The 18,454-nt window shown below is 47.7% G+C and overlaps 12 non-coding genes across 12 annotated transcripts; all 12 read left to right on the top strand.

Annotated features, from left to right (window-relative positions):
* Positions 1–1,254: 1,254 nt before the first annotated feature.
* LOC142701521 (U2 spliceosomal RNA) lies at positions 1,255–1,445 on the top strand. Its single transcript, XR_012866874.1, has one exon. It is a non-coding gene; the product is annotated as a U2 spliceosomal RNA (small nuclear RNA).
* A 1,268-nt stretch (positions 1,446–2,713) lies between these two features.
* Positions 2,714–2,904, top strand: LOC142701520 (U2 spliceosomal RNA). The gene has a single exon (XR_012866873.1). It is a non-coding gene; the product is annotated as a U2 spliceosomal RNA (small nuclear RNA).
* A 1,281-nt stretch (positions 2,905–4,185) lies between these two features.
* On the top strand, positions 4,186–4,376 carry LOC142701519 (U2 spliceosomal RNA). The gene has a single exon (XR_012866872.1). It is a non-coding gene; the product is annotated as a U2 spliceosomal RNA (small nuclear RNA).
* Positions 4,377–5,668: 1,292 nt separating this feature from the next.
* LOC142701518 (U2 spliceosomal RNA) lies at positions 5,669–5,859 on the top strand. Its single transcript, XR_012866871.1, has one exon. It is a non-coding gene; the product is annotated as a U2 spliceosomal RNA (small nuclear RNA).
* A 1,296-nt stretch (positions 5,860–7,155) lies between these two features.
* LOC142701516 (U2 spliceosomal RNA) lies at positions 7,156–7,346 on the top strand. Its single transcript, XR_012866870.1, has one exon. It is a non-coding gene; the product is annotated as a U2 spliceosomal RNA (small nuclear RNA).
* Positions 7,347–8,638: 1,292 nt separating this feature from the next.
* LOC142701515 (U2 spliceosomal RNA) lies at positions 8,639–8,829 on the top strand. The gene has a single exon (XR_012866869.1). It is a non-coding gene; the product is annotated as a U2 spliceosomal RNA (small nuclear RNA).
* Positions 8,830–10,102: 1,273 nt separating this feature from the next.
* Positions 10,103–10,293, top strand: LOC142701514 (U2 spliceosomal RNA). Its single transcript, XR_012866868.1, has one exon. It is a non-coding gene; the product is annotated as a U2 spliceosomal RNA (small nuclear RNA).
* A 1,281-nt stretch (positions 10,294–11,574) lies between these two features.
* Positions 11,575–11,765, top strand: LOC142701513 (U2 spliceosomal RNA). Its single transcript, XR_012866867.1, has one exon. It is a non-coding gene; the product is annotated as a U2 spliceosomal RNA (small nuclear RNA).
* Positions 11,766–13,057: 1,292 nt separating this feature from the next.
* Positions 13,058–13,248, top strand: LOC142701536 (U2 spliceosomal RNA). The gene has a single exon (XR_012866888.1). It is a non-coding gene; the product is annotated as a U2 spliceosomal RNA (small nuclear RNA).
* Positions 13,249–14,537: 1,289 nt separating this feature from the next.
* LOC142701512 (U2 spliceosomal RNA) lies at positions 14,538–14,728 on the top strand. Its single transcript, XR_012866866.1, has one exon. It is a non-coding gene; the product is annotated as a U2 spliceosomal RNA (small nuclear RNA).
* A 1,295-nt stretch (positions 14,729–16,023) lies between these two features.
* LOC142701511 (U2 spliceosomal RNA) lies at positions 16,024–16,214 on the top strand. The gene has a single exon (XR_012866865.1). It is a non-coding gene; the product is annotated as a U2 spliceosomal RNA (small nuclear RNA).
* A 1,296-nt stretch (positions 16,215–17,510) lies between these two features.
* Positions 17,511–17,701, top strand: LOC142701509 (U2 spliceosomal RNA). The gene has a single exon (XR_012866863.1). It is a non-coding gene; the product is annotated as a U2 spliceosomal RNA (small nuclear RNA).
* Positions 17,702–18,454: the final 753 nt, after the last annotated feature.

Here is an 18,454-nt window from a genome sequence, read left to right as displayed (position 1 = left end):
AGCAGATTCCAAAAGTGTTTTTTGTCTTTGCTATTGTTTCTGTCTTTCTGAAGGGATCTCCCCTTTTAATCCCATTATTTCAACACCTGTTGGACAATGCATGAGTGATAATGAGCTCATTGATTAAATGCAATTAATGAATAGATTGCCACCTCTTGTTGTGTGTCGTCTGTGTTTCTGTGTTTCCGGCATTTCACATTGGAACACCTCATTCACCTTCCTTGTCTTCTCTCCGCCCTCCCTTTTAGGTAAGTTAAAGAGCTGCACCTGAGCCAGCCACTGATTGATTGATTGATTGATTGATTGATTGATTGATGCAGCACAACAGTCAAATAGTGGAGTGGAGTAGGGGAACAGCAAACAGCCAATAAAGCAGCCCGCCCGCTCGCCTGCCCGCCACAATGGACCTACCTGTGTACACTAGATGGATGTGATGGAATGTACTGTCGTCCCTACATTTCAAGAAGAAGTAAGAATTGCAGTTGCAACAAAGCCTTGCTTGCCTACAAAGAGAGCAGCAATTTGGATTTGTTACTATGTTACCTAGAAGAATAACAAACTGTGCAAGGATAGAGGTTGTAGGAGCAAGGAGAAGTTGTCTGTAAAGTTGGTGGATGCCTATTTTCCATTTTGCAGTCCCTTGTCTCCCTCTTGTGGCCTCCTGGAGGCAACTAGCTGTGCAAAAAAAAGACAGCCTGGCGGCCGGCTGTTGCAGTGTTGCCCTCTCAGGCAACACTGAGTGACTGACTGAGCCTCACCGTCTTATATAAAGTTCAGACGGAACTTTGCACGTGTCATAGTGGAGCCCTCAGGATTCCAGAGCCAGCTTTCTGACATCATAATGGGGCCTCAGAGATAAAAGCCTGGGCCCAGGCAGTGTTGGTCAGTGCTGCTCAGCAGGCAGCACTGGACTGGACTGGATTACAGCTGATACAAGGTGTGAAGGAACAAGGGGTGGCTGTGGGCATGCACTTGCTGCCGCTGCCAGTGTTTATCTGCATGGCAGCAGGGCATTTGGGCGTTGCCAGGAAGGCGTTTTTATGTAGATTCCTCCTCTTTCAGCACTGCATTGTGGTGCAAGCAAAAGAAGCAAATCCTGTCTGGCTTCCTCTCCGGCCTTTATTCACCTCCCGTGTAGCTGTGAGTGTGTGAGCCTGCAGGGCCCCATGGAATTGCCTAGAAGTAGGCTGAATCGCTGCAAGGGCTGAACAGCAGTATCGGGCAGGCTCGGGCAACGCGCGGCCCGTTCGGGTTATCGCTTCTCGGCCTTTTGGCTAAGATCAAGTGTAGTATCTGTTCTTATCAGTTTAATATCTGATACGTCCCCTATCTGGGGACCATATATTAAATGGATTTTTAGAACAGGGAGATGGAAATAGAGCTTGCTCTGTCCACTCCACGCATTGACCTGGTATTGCAGTATTTCCAGGACCGGTGCACCCTTTCCTTATGTGTTGACTAAAAGCAGATTCCAAAAGTGTTTTTTGTCTTTACTATTGTTTCTGTCTTTCTGAAGGGATCTCCCCTTTTAATCCCATTATTTCAACACCTGTTGGACAATGCATGAGTGATAATGAGCTCATTGATTAAATGCAATTAATGAATAGATTGCCACCTCTTGTTGTGTGTCGTCTGTGTTTCTGTGTTTCCGGCATTTCACATTGGAACACCTCATTCACCTTCCTTGTCTTCTCTCCGCCCTCCCTTTTAGGTAAGTTAAAGAGCTGCACCTGAGCCAGCCACTGATTGATTGATTGATTGATTGATTGATTGATGCAGCACAACAGTCAAATAGTGGAGTGGAGTAGGGGAACAGCAAACAGCCAATAAAGCAGCCCGCCCGCTCGCCTGCCCGCCACAATGGACCTACCTGTGTACACTAGATGGATGTGATGGAATGTACTGTCGTCCCTACATTTCAAGAAGAAGTAAGAATTGCAGTTGCAACAAAGCCTTGCTTGCCTACAAAGAGAGCAGCAATTTGGATTTGTTACTATGTTACCTAGAAGAATAACAAACTGTGCAAGGATGGAGGTTGTAGGAGCAAGGAGAAGTTGTCTGTAAAGTTGGTGGATGCCTATTTTCCATTTTGCAGTCCCTTGTCTCCCTCTTGTGGCCTCCTGGAGGCAACTAGCTGTGCAAAAAAAAGACAGCCTGGCGGCCGGCTGTTGCAGTGTTGCCCTCTCAGGCAACACTGAGTGACTGACTGAGCCTCACCGTCTTATATAAAGTTCAGACGGAACTTTGCACGTGTCATAGTGGAGCCCTCAGGATTCCAGAGCCAGCTTTCTGACATCATAATGGGGCCTCAGAGATAAAAGCCTGGGCCCAGGCAGTGTTGGTCAGTGCTGCTCAGCAGGCAGCACTGGACTGGACTGGATTACAGCTGATACAAGGTGTGAAGGAACAAGGGGTGGCTGTGGGCATGCACTTGCTGCCGCTGCCAGTGTTTATCTGCATGGCAGCAGGGCATTTGGGCGTTGCCAGGAAGGCGTTTTTATGTAGATTCCTCCTCTTTCAGCACTGCATTGTGGTGCAAGCAAAAGAAGCAAATCCTGTCTGGCTTCCTCTCCGGCCTTTATTCACCTCCCGTGTAGCTGTGAGTGTGTGAGCCTGCAGGGCCCCATGGAATTGCCTAGAAGTAGGCTGAATCGCTGCAAGGGCTGAACAGCAGTATCGGGCAGGCTCGGGCAACGCGCGGCCCGTTCGGGTTATCGCTTCTCGGCCTTTTGGCTAAGATCAAGTGTAGTATCTGTTCTTATCAGTTTAATATCTGATACGTCCCCTATCTGGGGACCATATATTAAATGGATTTTTAGAACAGGGAGATGGAAATAGAGCTTGCTCTGTCCACTCCACGCATTGACCTGGTATTGCAGTATTTCCAGGACCGGTGCACCCTTTCCTTATGTGTTGACTAAAAGCAGATTCCAAAAGTGTTTTTTGTCTTTGCTATTGTTTCTGTCTTTCTGAAGGGATCTCCCCTTTTAATCCCATTATTTCAACACCTGTTGGACAATGCATGAGTGATAATGAGCTCATTGATTAAATGCAATTAATGAATAGATTGCCACCTCTTGTTGTGTGTCGTCTGTGTTTCTGTGTTTCCGGCATTTCACATTGGAACACCTCATTCACCTTCCTTGTCTTCTCTCCGCCCTCCCTTTTAGGTAAGTTAAAGAGCTGCACCTGAGCCAGCCACTGATTGATTGATTGATTGATTGATTGATTGATTGATTGATTGATGCAGCACAACAGTCAAATAGTGGAGTGGAGTAGGGGAACAGCAAACAGCCAATAAAGCAGCCCGCCCGCTCGCCTGCCCGCCACAATGGACCTACCTGTGTACACTAGATGGATGTGATGGAATGTACTGTCGTCCCTACATTTCAAGAAGAAGTAAGAATTGCAGTTGCAACAAAGCCTTGCTTGCCTACAAAGAGAGCAGCAATTTGGATTTGTTACTATGTTACCTAGAAGAATAACAAACTGTGCAAGGATGGAGGTTGTAGGAGCAAGGAGAAGTTGTCTGTAAAGTTGGTGGATGCCTATTTTCCATTTTGCAGTCCCTTGTCTCCCTCTTGTGGCCTCCTGGAGGCAACTAGCTGTGCAAAAAAAAAGACAGCCTGGCGGCCGGCTGTTGCAGTGTTGCCCTCTCAGGCAACACTGAGTGACTGACTGAGCCTCACCGTCTTATATAAAGTTCAGACGGAACTTTGCACGTGTCATAGTGGAGCCCTCAGGATTCCAGAGCCAGCTTTCTGACATCATAATGGGGCCTCAGAGATAAAAGCCTGGGCCCAGGCAGTGTTGGTCAGTGCTGCTCAGCAGGCAGCACTGGACTGGACTGGATTACAGCTGATACAAGGTGTGAAGGAACAAGGGGTGGCTGTGGGCATGCACTTGCTGCCGCTGCCAGTGTTTATCTGCATGGCAGCAGGGCATTTGGGCGTTGCCAGGAAGGCGTTTTTATGTAGATTCCTCCTCTTTCAGCACTGCATTGTGGTGCAAGCAAAAGAAGCAAATCCTGTCTGGCTTCCTCTCCGGCCTTTATTCACCTCCCGTGTAGCTGTGAGTGTGTGAGCCTGCAGGGCCCCATGGAATTGCCTAGAAGTAGGCTGAATCGCTGCAAGGGCTGAACAGCAGTATCGGGCAGGCTCGGGCAACGCGCGGCCCGTTCGGGTTATCGCTTCTCGGCCTTTTGGCTAAGATCAAGTGTAGTATCTGTTCTTATCAGTTTAATATCTGATACGTCCCCTATCTGGGGACCATATATTAAATGGATTTTTAGAACAGGGAGATGGAAATAGAGCTTGCTCTGTCCACTCCACGCATTGACCTGGTATTGCAGTATTTCCAGGACCGGTGCACCCTTTCCTTATGTGTTGACTAAAAGCAGATTCCAAAAGTGTTTTTTGTCTTTGCTATTGTTTCTGTCTTTCTGAAGGGATCTCCCCTTTTAATCCCATTATTTCAACACCTGTTGGACAATGCATGAGTGATAATGAGCTCATTGATTAAATGCAATTAATGAATAGATTGCCACCTCTTGTTGTGTGTCGTCTGTGTTTCTGTGTTTCCGGCATTTCACATTGGAACACCTCATTCACCTTCCTTGTCTTCTCTCCGCCCTCCCTTTTAGGTAAGTTAAAGAGCTGCACCTGAGCCAGCCACTGATTGATTGATTGATTGATTGATTGATTGATTGATTGATTGATTGATTGATTGATGCAGCACAACAGTCAAATAGTGGAGTGGAGTAGGGGAACAGCAAACAGCCAATAAAGCAGCCCGCCCGCTCGCCTGCCCGCCACAATGGACCTACCTGTGTACACTAGATGGATGTGATGGAATGTACTGTTGTCCCTACATTTCAAGAAGAAGTAAGAATTGCAGTTGCAACAAAGCCTTGCTTGCCTACAAAGAGAGCAGCAATTTGGATTTGTTACTATGTTACCTAGAAGAATAACAAACTGTGCAAGGATGGAGGTTGTAGGAGCAAGGAGAAGTTGTCTGTAAAGTTGGTGGATGCCTATTTTCCATTTTGCAGTCCCTTGTCTCCCTCTTGTGGCCTCCTGGAGGCAACTAGCTGTGCAAAAAAAAGACAGCCTGGCGGCCGGCTGTTGCAGTGTTGCCCTCTCAGGCAACACTGAGTGACTGACTGAGCCTCACCGTCTTATATAAAGTTCAGACGGAACTTTGCACGTGTCATAGTGGAGCCCTCAGGATTCCAGAGCCAGCTTTCTGACATCATAATGGGGCCTCAGAGATAAAAGCCTGGGCCCAGGCAGTGTTGGTCAGTGCTGCTCAGCAGGCAGCACTGGACTGGACTGGATTACAGCTGATACAAGGTGTGAAGGAACAAGGGGTGGCTGTGGGCATGCACTTGCTGCCGCTGCCAGTGTTTATCTGCATGGCAGCAGGGCATTTGGGCGTTGCCAGGAAGGCGTTTTTATGTAGATTCCTCCTCTTTCAGCACTGCATTGTGGTGCAAGCAAAAGAAGCAAATCCTGTCTGGCTTCCTCTCCGGCCTTTATTCACCTCCCGTGTAGCTGTGAGTGTGTGAGCCTGCAGGGCCCCATGGAATTGCCTAGAAGTAGGCTGAATCGCTGCAAGGGCTGAACAGCAGTATCGGGCAGGCTCGGGCAACGCGCGGCCCGTTCGGGTTATCGCTTCTCGGCCTTTTGGCTAAGATCAAGTGTAGTATCTGTTCTTATCAGTTTAATATCTGATACGTCCCCTATCTGGGGACCATATATTAAATGGATTTTTAGAACAGGGAGATGGAAATAGAGCTTGCTCTGTCCACTCCACGCATTGACCTGGTATTGCAGTATTTCCAGGACCGGTGCACCCTTTCCTTATGTGTTGACTAAAAGCAGATTCCAAAAGTGTTTTTTGTCTTTGCTATTGTTTCTGTCTTTCTGAAGGGATCTCCCCTTTTAATCCCATTATTTCAACACCTGTTGGACAATGCATGAGTGATAATGAGCTCATTGATTAAATGCAATTAATGAATAGATTGCCACCTCTTGTTGTGTGTCGTCTGTGTTTCTGTGTTTCCGGCATTTCACATTGGAACACCTCATTCACCTTCCTTGTCTTCTCTCCGCCCTCCCTTTTAGGTAAGTTAAAGAGCTGCACCTGAGCCAGCCACTGATTGATTGATTGATTGATTGATTGATTGATTGATTGATTGATTGATTGATTGATTGATGCAGCACAACAGTCAAATAGTGGAGTGGAGTAGGGGAACAGCAAACAGCCAATAAAGCAGCCCGCCCGCTCGCCTGCCCGCCACAATGGACCTACCTGTGTACACTAGATGGATGTGATGGAATGTACTGTTGTCCCTACATTTCAAGAAGAAGTAAGAATTGCAGTTGCAACAAAGCCTTGCTTGCCTACAAAGAGAGCAGCAATTTGGATTTGTTACTATGTTACCTAGAAGAATAACAAACTGTGCAAGGATGGAGGTTGTAGGAGCAAGGAGAAGTTGTCTGTAAAGTTGGTGGATGCCTATTTTCCATTTTGCAGTCCCTTGTCTCCCTCTTGTGGCCTCCTGGAGGCAACTAGCTGTGCAAAAAAAAGACAGCCTGGCGGCCGGCTGTTGCAGTGTTGCCCTCTCAGGCAACACTGAGTGACTGACTGAGCCTCACCGTCTTATATAAAGTTCAGACGGAACTTTGCACGTGTCATAGTGGAGCCCTCAGGATTCCAGAGCCAGCTTTCTGACATCATAATGGGGCCTCAGAGATAAAAGCCTGGGCCCAGGCAGTGTTGGTCAGTGCTGCTCAGCAGGCAGCACTGGACTGGACTGGATTACAGCTGATACAAGGTGTGAAGGAACAAGGGGTGGCTGTGGGCATGCACTTGCTGCCGCTGCCAGTGTTTATCTGCATGGCAGCAGGGCATTTGGGCGTTGCCAGGAAGGCGTTTTTATGTAGATTCCTCCTCTTTCAGCACTGCATTGTGGTGCAAGCAAAAGAAGCAAATCCTGTCTGGCTTCCTCTCCGGCCTTTATTCACCTCCCGTGTAGCTGTGAGTGTGTGAGCCTGCAGGGCCCCATGGAATTGCCTAGAAGTAGGCTGAATCGCTGCAAGGGCTGAACAGCAGTATCGGGCAGGCTCGGGCAACGCGCGGCCCGTTCGGGTTATCGCTTCTCGGCCTTTTGGCTAAGATCAAGTGTAGTATCTGTTCTTATCAGTTTAATATCTGATACGTCCCCTATCTGGGGACCATATATTAAATGGATTTTTAGAACAGGGAGATGGAAATAGAGCTTGCTCTGTCCACTCCACGCATTGACCTGGTATTGCAGTATTTCCAGGACCGGTGCACCCTTTCCTTATGTGTTGACTAAAAGCAGATTCCAAAAGTGTTTTTTGTCTTTGCTATTGTTTCTGTCTTTCTGAAGGGATCTCCCCTTTTAATCCCATTATTTCAACACCTGTTGGACAATGCATGAGTGATAATGAGCTCATTGATTAAATGCAATTAATGAATAGATTGCCACCTCTTGTTGTGTGTCGTCTGTGTTTCTGTGTTTCCGGCATTTCACATTGGAACACCTCATTCACCTTCCTTGTCTTCTCTCCGCCCTCCCTTTTAGGTAAGTTAAAGAGCTGCACCTGAGCCAGCCACTGATTGATTGATTGATTGATTGATTGATTGATTGATTGATTGATTGATTGATTGATGCAGCACAACAGTCAAATAGTGGAGTGGAGTAGGGGAACAGCAAACAGCCAATAAAGCAGCCCGCCCGCTCGCCTGCCCGCCACAATGGACCTACCTGTGTACACTAGATGGATGTGATGGAATGTACTGTCGTCCCTACATTTCAAGAAGAAGTAAGAATTGCAGTTGCAACAAAGCCTTGCTTGCCTACAAAGAGAGCAGCAATTTGGATTTGTTACTATGTTACCTAGAAGAATAACAAACTGTGCAAGGATGGAGGTTGTAGGAGCAAGGAGAAGTTGTCTGTAAAGTTGGTGGATGCCTATTTTCCATTTTGCAGTCCCTTGTCTCCCTCTTGTGGCCTCCTGGAGGCAACTAGCTGTGCAAAAAAAAGACAGCCTGGCGGCCGGCTGTTGCAGTGTTGCCCTCTCAGGCAACACTGAGTGACTGACTGAGCCTCACCGTCTTATATAAAGTTCAGACGGAACTTTGCACGTGTCATAGTGGAGCCCTCAGGATTCCAGAGCCAGCTTTCTGACATCATAATGGGGCCTCAGAGATAAAAGCCTGGGCCCAGGCAGTGTTGGTCAGTGCTGCTCAGCAGGCAGCACTGGACTGGACTGGATTACAGCTGATACAAGGTGTGAAGGAACAAGGGGTGGCTGTGGGCATGCACTTGCTGCCGCTGCCAGTGTTTATCTGCATGGCAGCAGGGCATTTGGGCGTTGCCAGGAAGGCGTTTTTATGTAGATTCCTCCTCTTTCAGCACTGCATTGTGGTGCAAGCAAAAGAAGCAAATCCTGTCTGGCTTCCTCTCCGGCCTTTATTCACCTCCCGTGTAGCTGTGAGTGTGTGAGCCTGCAGGGCCCCATGGAATTGCCTAGAAGTAGGCTGAATCGCTGCAAGGGCTGAACAGCAGTATCGGGCAGGCTCGGGCAACGCGCGGCCCGTTCGGGTTATCGCTTCTCGGCCTTTTGGCTAAGATCAAGTGTAGTATCTGTTCTTATCAGTTTAATATCTGATACGTCCCCTATCTGGGGACCATATATTAAATGGATTTTTAGAACAGGGAGATGGAAATAGAGCTTGCTCTGTCCACTCCACGCATTGACCTGGTATTGCAGTATTTCCAGGACCGGTGCACCCTTTCCTTATGTGTTGACTAAAAGCAGATTCCAAAAGTGTTTTTTGTCTTTGCTATTGTTTCTGTCTTTCTGAAGGGATCTCCCCTTTTAATCCCATTATTTCAACACCTGTTGGACAATGCATGAGTGATAATGAGCTCATTGATTAAATGCAATTAATGAATAGATTGCCACCTCTTGTTGTGTGTCGTCTGTGTTTCTGTGTTTCCGGCATTTCACATTGGAACACCTCATTCACCTTCCTTGTCTTCTCTCCGCCCTCCCTTTTAGGTAAGTTAAAGAGCTGCACCTGAGCCAGCCACTTGATTGATTGATTGATTGATTGATTGATTGATTGATGCAGCACAACAGTCAAATAGTGGAGTGGAGTAGGGGAACAGCAAACAGCCAATAAAGCAGCCCGCCCGCTCGCCTGCCCGCCACAATGGACCTACCTGTGTACACTAGATGGATGTGATGGAATGTACTGTCGTCCCTACATTTCAAGAAGAAGTAAGAATTGCAGTTGCAACAAAGCCTTGCTTGCCTACAAAGAGAGCAGCAATTTGGATTTGTTACTATGTTACCTAGAAGAATAACAAACTGTGCAAGGATGGAGGTTGTAGGAGCAAGGAGAAGTTGTCTGTAAAGTTGGTGGATGCCTATTTTCCATTTTGCAGTCCCTTGTCTCCCTCTTGTGGCCTCCTGGAGGCAACTAGCTGTGCAAAAAAAAGACAGCCTGGCGGCCGGCTGTTGCAGTGTTGCCCTCTCAGGCAACACTGAGTGACTGACTGAGCCTCACCGTCTTATATAAAGTTCAGACGGAACTTTGCACGTGTCATAGTGGAGCCCTCAGGATTCCAGAGCCAGCTTTCTGACATCATAATGGGGCCTCAGAGATAAAAGCCTGGGCCCAGGCAGTGTTGGTCAGTGCTGCTCAGCAGGCAGCACTGGACTGGACTGGATTACAGCTGATACAAGGTGTGAAGGAACAAGGGGTGGCTGTGGGCATGCACTTGCTGCCGCTGCCAGTGTTTATCTGCATGGCAGCAGGGCATTTGGGCGTTGCCAGGAAGGCGTTTTTATGTAGATTCCTCCTCTTTCAGCACTGCATTGTGGTGCAAGCAAAAGAAGCAAATCCTGTCTGGCTTCCTCTCCGGCCTTTATTCACCTCCCGTGTAGCTGTGAGTGTGTGAGCCTGCAGGGCCCCATGGAATTGCCTAGAAGTAGGCTGAATCGCTGCAAGGGCTGAACAGCAGTATCGGGCAGGCTCGGGCAACGCGCGGCCCGTTCGGGTTATCGCTTCTCGGCCTTTTGGCTAAGATCAAGTGTAGTATCTGTTCTTATCAGTTTAATATCTGATACGTCCCCTATCTGGGGACCATATATTAAATGGATTTTTAGAACAGGGAGATGGAAATAGAGCTTGCTCTGTCCACTCCACGCATTGACCTGGTATTGCAGTATTTCCAGGACCGGTGCACCCTTTCCTTATGTGTTGACTAAAAGCAGATTCCAAAAGTGTTTTTTGTCTTTGCTATTGTTTCTGTCTTTCTGAAGGGATCTCCCCTTTTAATCCCATTATTTCAACACCTGTTGGACAATGCATGAGTGATAATGAGCTCATTGATTAAATGCAATTAATGAATAGATTGCCACCTCTTGTTGTGTGTCGTCTGTGTTTCTGTGTTTCCGGCATTTCACATTGGAACACCTCATTCACCTTCCTTGTCTTCTCTCCGCCCTCCCTTTTAGGTAAGTTAAAGAGCTGCACCTGAGCCAGCCACTTGATTGATTGATTGATTGATTGATTGATTGATTGATTGATTGATGCAGCACAACAGTCAAATAGTGGAGTGGAGTAGGGGAACAGCAAACAGCCAATAAAGCAGCCCGCCCGCTCGCCTGCCCGCCACAATGGACCTACCTGTGTACACTAGATGGATGTGATGGAATGTACTGTCGTCCCTACATTTCAAGAAGAAGTAAGAATTGCAGTTGCAACAAAGCCTTGCTTGCCTACAAAGAGAGCAGCAATTTGGATTTGTTACTATGTTACCTAGAAGAATAACAAACTGTGCAAGGATGGAGGTTGTAGGAGCAAGGAGAAGTTGTCTGTAAAGTTGGTGGATGCCTATTTTCCATTTTGCAGTCCCTTGTCTCCCTCTTGTGGCCTCCTGGAGGCAACTAGCTGTGCAAAAAAAAGACAGCCTGGCGGCCGGCTGTTGCAGTGTTGCCCTCTCAGGCAACACTGAGTGACTGACTGAGCCTCACCGTCTTATATAAAGTTCAGACGGAACTTTGCACGTGTCATAGTGGAGCCCTCAGGATTCCAGAGCCAGCTTTCTGACATCATAATGGGGCCTCAGAGATAAAAGCCTGGGCCCAGGCAGTGTTGGTCAGTGCTGCTCAGCAGGCAGCACTGGACTGGACTGGATTACAGCTGATACAAGGTGTGAAGGAACAAGGGGTGGCTGTGGGCATGCACTTGCTGCCGCTGCCAGTGTTTATCTGCATGGCAGCAGGGCATTTGGGCGTTGCCAGGAAGGCGTTTTTATGTAGATTCCTCCTCTTTCAGCACTGCATTGTGGTGCAAGCAAAAGAAGCAAATCCTGTCTGGCTTCCTCTCCGGCCTTTATTCACCTCCCGTGTAGCTGTGAGTGTGTGAGCCTGCAGGGCCCCATGGAATTGCCTAGAAGTAGGCTGAATCGCTGCAAGGGCTGAACAGCAGTATCGGGCAGGCTCGGGCAACGCGCGGCCCGTTCGGGTTATCGCTTCTCGGCCTTTTGGCTAAGATCAAGTGTAGTATCTGTTCTTATCAGTTTAATATCTGATACGTCCCCTATCTGGGGACCATATATTAAATGGATTTTTAGAACAGGGAGATGGAAATAGAGCTTGCTCTGTCCACTCCACGCATTGACCTGGTATTGCAGTATTTCCAGGACCGGTGCACCCTTTCCTTATGTGTTGACTAAAAGCAGATTCCAAAAGTGTTTTTTGTCTTTGCTATTGTTTCTGTCTTTCTGAAGGGATCTCCCCTTTTAATCCCATTATTTCAACACCTGTTGGACAATGCATGAGTGATAATGAGCTCATTGATTAAATGCAATTAATGAATAGATTGCCACCTCTTGTTGTGTGTCGTCTGTGTTTCTGTGTTTCCGGCATTTCACATTGGAACACCTCATTCACCTTCCTTGTCTTCTCTCCGCCCTCCCTTTTAGGTAAGTTAAAGAGCTGCACCTGAGCCAGCCACTGATTGATTGATTGATTGATTGATTGATTGATTGATTGATTGATTGATTGATTGATGCAGCACAACAGTCAAATAGTGGAGTGGAGTAGGGGAACAGCAAACAGCCAATAAAGCAGCCCGCCCGCTCGCCTGCCCGCCACAATGGACCTACCTGTGTACACTAGATGGATGTGATGGAATGTACTGTCGTCCCTACATTTCAAGAAGAAGTAAGAATTGCAGTTGCAACAAAGCCTTGCTTGCCTACAAAGAGAGCAGCAATTTGGATTTGTTACTATGTTACCTAGAAGAATAACAAACTGTGCAAGGATGGAGGTTGTAGGAGCAAGGAGAAGTTGTCTGTAAAGTTGGTGGATGCCTATTTTCCATTTTGCAGTCCCTTGTCTCCCTCTTGTGGCCTCCTGGAGGCAACTAGCTGTGCAAAAAAAAGACAGCCTGGCGGCCGGCTGTTGCAGTGTTGCCCTCTCAGGCAACACTGAGTGACTGACTGAGCCTCACCGTCTTATATAAAGTTCAGACGGAACTTTGCACGTGTCATAGTGGAGCCCTCAGGATTCCAGAGCCAGCTTTCTGACATCATAATGGGGCCTCAGAGATAAAAGCCTGGGCCCAGGCAGTGTTGGTCAGTGCTGCTCAGCAGGCAGCACTGGACTGGACTGGATTACAGCTGATACAAGGTGAGAAGGAACAAGGGGTGGCTGTGGGCATGCACTTGCTGCCGCTGCCAGTGTTTATCTGCATGGCAGCAGGGCATTTGGGCGTTGCCAGGAAGGCGTTTTTATGTAGATTCCTCCTCTTTCAGCACTGCATTGTGGTGCAAGCAAAAGAAGCAAATCCTGTCTGGCTTCCTCTCCGGCCTTTATTCACCTCCCGTGTAGCTGTGAGTGTGTGAGCCTGCAGGGCCCCATGGAATTGCCTAGAAGTAGGCTGAATCGCTGCAAGGGCTGAACAGCAGTATCGGGCAGGCTCGGGCAACGCGCGGCCCGTTCGGGTTATCGCTTCTCGGCCTTTTGGCTAAGATCAAGTGTAGTATCTGTTCTTATCAGTTTAATATCTGATACGTCCCCTATCTGGGGACCATATATTAAATGGATTTTTAGAACAGGGAGATGGAAGTAGAGCTTGCTCTGTCCACTCCACGCATTGACCTGGTATTGCAGTATTTCCAGGACCGGTGCACCCTTTCCTTATGTGTTGACTAAAAGCAGATTCCAAAAGTGTTTTTTGTCTTTGCTATTGTTTCTGTCTTTCTGAAGGGATCTCCCCTTTTAATCCCATTATTTCAACACCTGTTGGACAATGCATGAGTGATAATGAGCTCATTGATTAAATGCAATTAATGAATAGATTGCCACCTCTTGTTGTGTGTCGTCTGTGTTTCTGTGTTTCCGGCATTTCACATTGGAACACCTCATTCACCTTCCTTGTCTTCTCTCCGCCCTCCCTTTTAGGTAAGTTAAAGAGCTGCACCTGAGCCAGCCACTTGATTGATTGATTGATTGATTGATTGATTGATTGATTGATTGATTGATTGATGCAGCACAACAGTCAAATAGTGGAGTGGAGTAGGGGAACAGCAAACAGCCAATAAAGCAGCCCGCCCGCTCGCCTGCCCGCCACAATGGACCTACCTGTGTACACTAGATGGATGTGATGGAATGTACTGTCGTCCCTACATTTCAAGAAGAAGTAAGAATTGCAGTTGCAACAAAGCCTTGCTTGCCTACAAAGAGAGCAGCAATTTGGATTTGTTACTATGTTACCTAGAAGAATAACAAACTGTGCAAGGATAGAGGTTGTAGGAGCAAGGAGAAGTTGTCTGTAAAGTTGGTGGATGCCTATTTTCCATTTTGCAGTCCCTTGTCTCCCTCTTGTGGCCTCCTGGAGGCAACTAGCTGTGCAAAAAAAAGACAGCCTGGCGGCCGGCTGTTGCAGTGTTGCCCTCTCAGGCAACACTGAGTGACTGACTGAGCCTCACCGTCTTATATAAAGTTCAGACGGAACTTTGCACGTGTCATAGTGGAGCCCTCAGGATTCCAGAGCCAGCTTTCTGACATCATAATGGGGCCTCAGAGATAAAAGCCTGGGCCCAGGCAGTGTTGGTCAGTGCTGCTCAGCAGGCAGCACTGGACTGGACTGGATTACAGCTGATACAAGGTGTGAAGGAACAAGGGGTGGCTGTGGGCATGCACTTGCTGCCGCTGCCAGTGTTTATCTGCATGGCAGCAGGGCATTTGGGCGTTGCCAGGAAGGCGTTTTTATGTAGATTCCTCCTCTTTCAGCACTGCATTGTGGTGCAAGCAAAAGAAGCAAATCCTGTCTGGCTTCCTCTCCGGCCTTTATTCACCTCCCGTGTAGCTGTGAGTGTGTGAGCCTGCAGGGCCCCATGGAATTGCCTAGAAGTAGGCTGAATCGCTGCAAGGGCTGAACAGCAGTATCGGGCAGGCTCGGGCAACGCGCGGCCCGTTCGGGTTATCGCTTCTCGGCCTTTTGGCTAAGATCAAGTGTAGTATCTGTTCTTATCAGTTTAATATCTGATACGTCCCCTATCTGGGGACCATATATTAAATGGATTTTTAGAACAGGGAGATGGAAATAGAGCTTGCTCTGTCCACTCCACGCATTGACCTGGTATTGCAGTATTTCCAGGACCGGTGCACCCTTTCCTTATGTGTTGACTAAAAGCAGATTCCAAAAGTGTTTTTTGTCTTTGCTATTGTTTCTGTCTTTCTGAAGGGATCTCCCCTTTTAATCCCATTATTTCAACACCTGTTGGACAATGCATGAGTGATAATGAGCTCATTGATTAAATGCAATTAATGAATAGATTGCCACCTCTTGTTGTGTGTCGTCTGTGTTTCTGTGTTTCCGGCATTTCACATTGGAACACCTCATTCACCTTCCTTGTCTTCTCTCCGCCCTCCCTTTTAGGTAAGTTAAAGAGCTGCACCTGAGCCAGCCACTGATTGATTGATTGATTGATTGATTGATTGATTGATTGATTGATTGATTGATTGATTGTGCAGCACAACAGTCAAATAGTGGAGTGGAGTAGGGGAACAGCAAACAGCCAATAAAGCAGCCCGCCCGCTCGCCTGCCCGCCACAATGGACCTACCTGTGTACACTAGATGGATGTGATGGAATGTACTGTCGTCCCTACATTTCAAGAAGAAGTAAGAATTGCAGTTGCAACAAAGCCTTGCTTGCCTACAAAGAGAGCAGCAATTTGGATTTGTTACTATGTTACCTAGAAGAATAACAAACTGTGCAAGGATGGAGGTTGTAGGAGCAAGGAGAAGTTGTCTGTAAAGTTGGTGGATGCCTATTTTCCATTTTGCAGTCCCTTGTCTCCCTCTTGTGGCCTCCTGGAGGCAACTAGCTGTGCAAAAAAAAGACAGCCTGGCGGCCGGCTGTTGCAGTGTTGCCCTCTCAGGCAACACTGAGTGACTGACTGAGCCTCACCGTCTTATATAAAGTTCAGACGGAACTTTGCACGTGTCATAGTGGAGCCCTCAGGATTCCAGAGCCAGCTTTCTGACATCATAATGGGGCCTCAGAGATAAAAGCCTGGGCCCAGGCAGTGTTGGTCAGTGCTGCTCAGCAGGCAGCACTGGACTGGACTGGATTACAGCTGATACAAGGTGTGAAGGAACAAGGGGTGGCTGTGGGCATGCACTTGCTGCCGCTGCCAGTGTTTATCTGCATGGCAGCAGGGCATTTGGGCGTTGCCAGGAAGGCGTTTTTATGTAGATTCCTCCTCTTTCAGCACTGCATTGTGGTGCAAGCAAAAGAAGCAAATCCTGTCTGGCTTCCTCTCCGGCCTTTATTCACCTCCCGTGTAGCTGTGAGTGTGTGAGCCTGCAGGGCCCCATGGAATTGCCTAGAAGTAGGCTGAATCGCTGCAAGGGCTGAACAGCAGTATCGGGCAGGCTCGGGCAACGCGCGGCCCGTTCGGGTTATCGCTTCTCGGCCTTTTGGCTAAGATCAAGTGTAGTATCTGTTCTTATCAGTTTAATATCTGATACGTCCCCTATCTGGGGACCATATATTAAATGGATTTTTAGAACAGGGAGATGGAAATAGAGCTTGCTCTGTCCACTCCACGCATTGACCTGGTATTGCAGTATTTCCAGGACCGGTGCACCCTTTCCTTATGTGTTGACTAAAAGCAGATTCCAAAAGTGTTTTTTGTCTTTGCTATTGTTTCTGTCTTTCTGAAGGGATCTCCCCTTTTAATCCCATTATTTCAACACCTGTTGGACAATGCATGAGTGATAATGAGCTCATTGATTAAATGCAATTAATGAATAGATTGCCACCTCTTGTTGTGTGTCGTCTGTGTTTCTGTGTTTCCGGCATTTCACATTGGAACACCTCATTCACCTTCCTTGTCTTCTCTCCGCCCTCCCTTTTAGGTAAGTTAAAGAGCTGCACCTGAGCCAGCCACTGATTGATTGATTGATTGATTGATTGATTGATTGATTGATTGATTGATTGATTGATTGATGCAGCACAACAGTCAAATAGTGGAGTGGAGTAGGGGAACAGCAAACAGCCAATAAAGCAGCCCGCCCGCTCGCCTGCCCGCCACAATGGACCTACCTGTGTACACTAGATGGATGTGATGGAATGTACTGTCGTCCCTACATTTCAAGAAGAAGTAAGAATTGCAGTTGCAACAAAGCCTTGCTTGCCTACAAAGAGAGCAGCAATTTGGATTTGTTACTATGTTACCTAGAAGAATAACAAACTGTGCAAGGATGGAGGTTGTAGGAGCAAGGAGAAGTTGTCTGTAAAGTTGGTGGATGCCTATTTTCCATTTTGCAGTCCCTTGTCTCCCTCTTGTGGCCTCCTGGAGGCAACTAGCTGTGCAAAAAAAAGACAGCCTGGCGGCCGGCTGTTGCAGTGTTGCCCTCTCAGGCAACACTGAGTGACTGACTGAGCCTCACCGTCTTATATAAAGTTCAGACGGAACTTTGCACGTGTCATAGTGGAGCCCTCAGGATTCCAGAGCCAGCTTTCTGACATCATAATGGGGCCTCAGAGATAAAAGCCTGGGCCCAGGCAGTGTTGGTCAGTGCTGCTCAGCAGGCAGCACTGGACTGGACTGGATTACAGCTGATACAAGGTGTGAAGGAACAAGGGGTGGCTGTGGGCATGCACTTGCTGCCGCTGCCAGTGTTTATCTGCATGGCAGCAGGGCATTTGGGCGTTGCCAGGAAGGCGTTTTTATGTAGATTCCTCCTCTTTCAGCACTGCATTGTGGTGCAAGCAAAAGAAGCAAATCCTGTCTGGCTTCCTCTCCGGCCTTTATTCACCTCCCGTGTAGCTGTGAGTGTGTGAGCCTGCAGGGCCCCATGGAATTGCCTAGAAGTAGGCTGAATCGCTGCAAGGGCTGAACAGCAGTATCGGGCAGGCTCGGGCAACGCGCGGCCCGTTCGGATTATCGCTTCTCGGCCTTTTGGCTAAGATCAAGTGTAGTATCTGTTCTTATCAGTTTAATATCTGATACGTCCCCTATCTGGGGACCATATATTAAATGGATTTTTAGAACAGGGAGATGGAAATAGAGCTTGCTCTGTCCACTCCACGCATTGACCTGGTATTGCAGTATTTCCAGGACCGGTGCACCCTTTCCTTATGTGTTGACTAAAAGCAGATTCCAAAAGTGTTTTTTGTCTTTGCTATTGTTTCTGTCTTTCTGAAGGGATCTCCCCTTTTAATCCCATTATTTCAACACCTGTTGGACAATGCATGAGTGATAATGAGCGCATTGATTAAATGCAATTAATGAATAGATTGCCACCTCTTGTTGTGTGTCGTCTGTGTTTCTGTGTTTCCGGCATTTCACATTGGAACACCTCATTCACCTTCCTTGTCTTCTCTCCGCCCTCCCTTTTAGGTAAGTTAAAGAGCTGCACCTGAGCCAGCCACTGATTGATTGATTGATTGATTGATTGATTGATTGATTGATTGATTGATTGATTGATTGATGCAGCACAACAGTCAAATAGTGGAGTGGAGTAGGGGAACAGCAAACAGCCAATAAAGCAGCCCGCCCGCTCGCCTGCCCGCCACAATGGACCTACCTGTGTACACTAGATGGATGTGATGGAATGTACTGTCGTCCCTACATTTCAAGAAGAAGTAAGAATTGCAGTTGCAACAAAGCCTTGCTTGCCTACAAAGAGAGCAGCAATTTGGATTTGTTACTATGTTACCTAGAAGAATAACAAACTGTGCAAGGATGGAGGTTGTAGGAGCAAGGAGAAGTTGTCTGTAAAGTTGGTGGATGCCTATTTTCCATTTTGCAGTCCCTTGTCTCCCTCTTGTGGCCTCCTGGAGGCAACTAGCTGTGCAAAAAAAAGACAGCCTGGCGGCCGGCTGTT

Source organism: Rhinoderma darwinii, unplaced genomic scaffold (assembly GCF_050947455.1).
Source record: "Rhinoderma darwinii isolate aRhiDar2 unplaced genomic scaffold, aRhiDar2.hap1 Scaffold_2109, whole genome shotgun sequence".
Lineage (NCBI taxonomy): Eukaryota > Metazoa > Chordata > Amphibia > Anura > Rhinodermatidae > Rhinoderma > Rhinoderma darwinii.
Note: the sequence above shows the minus strand (reverse complement) of the source record. Positions and strands in the feature narration are given on the sequence as shown.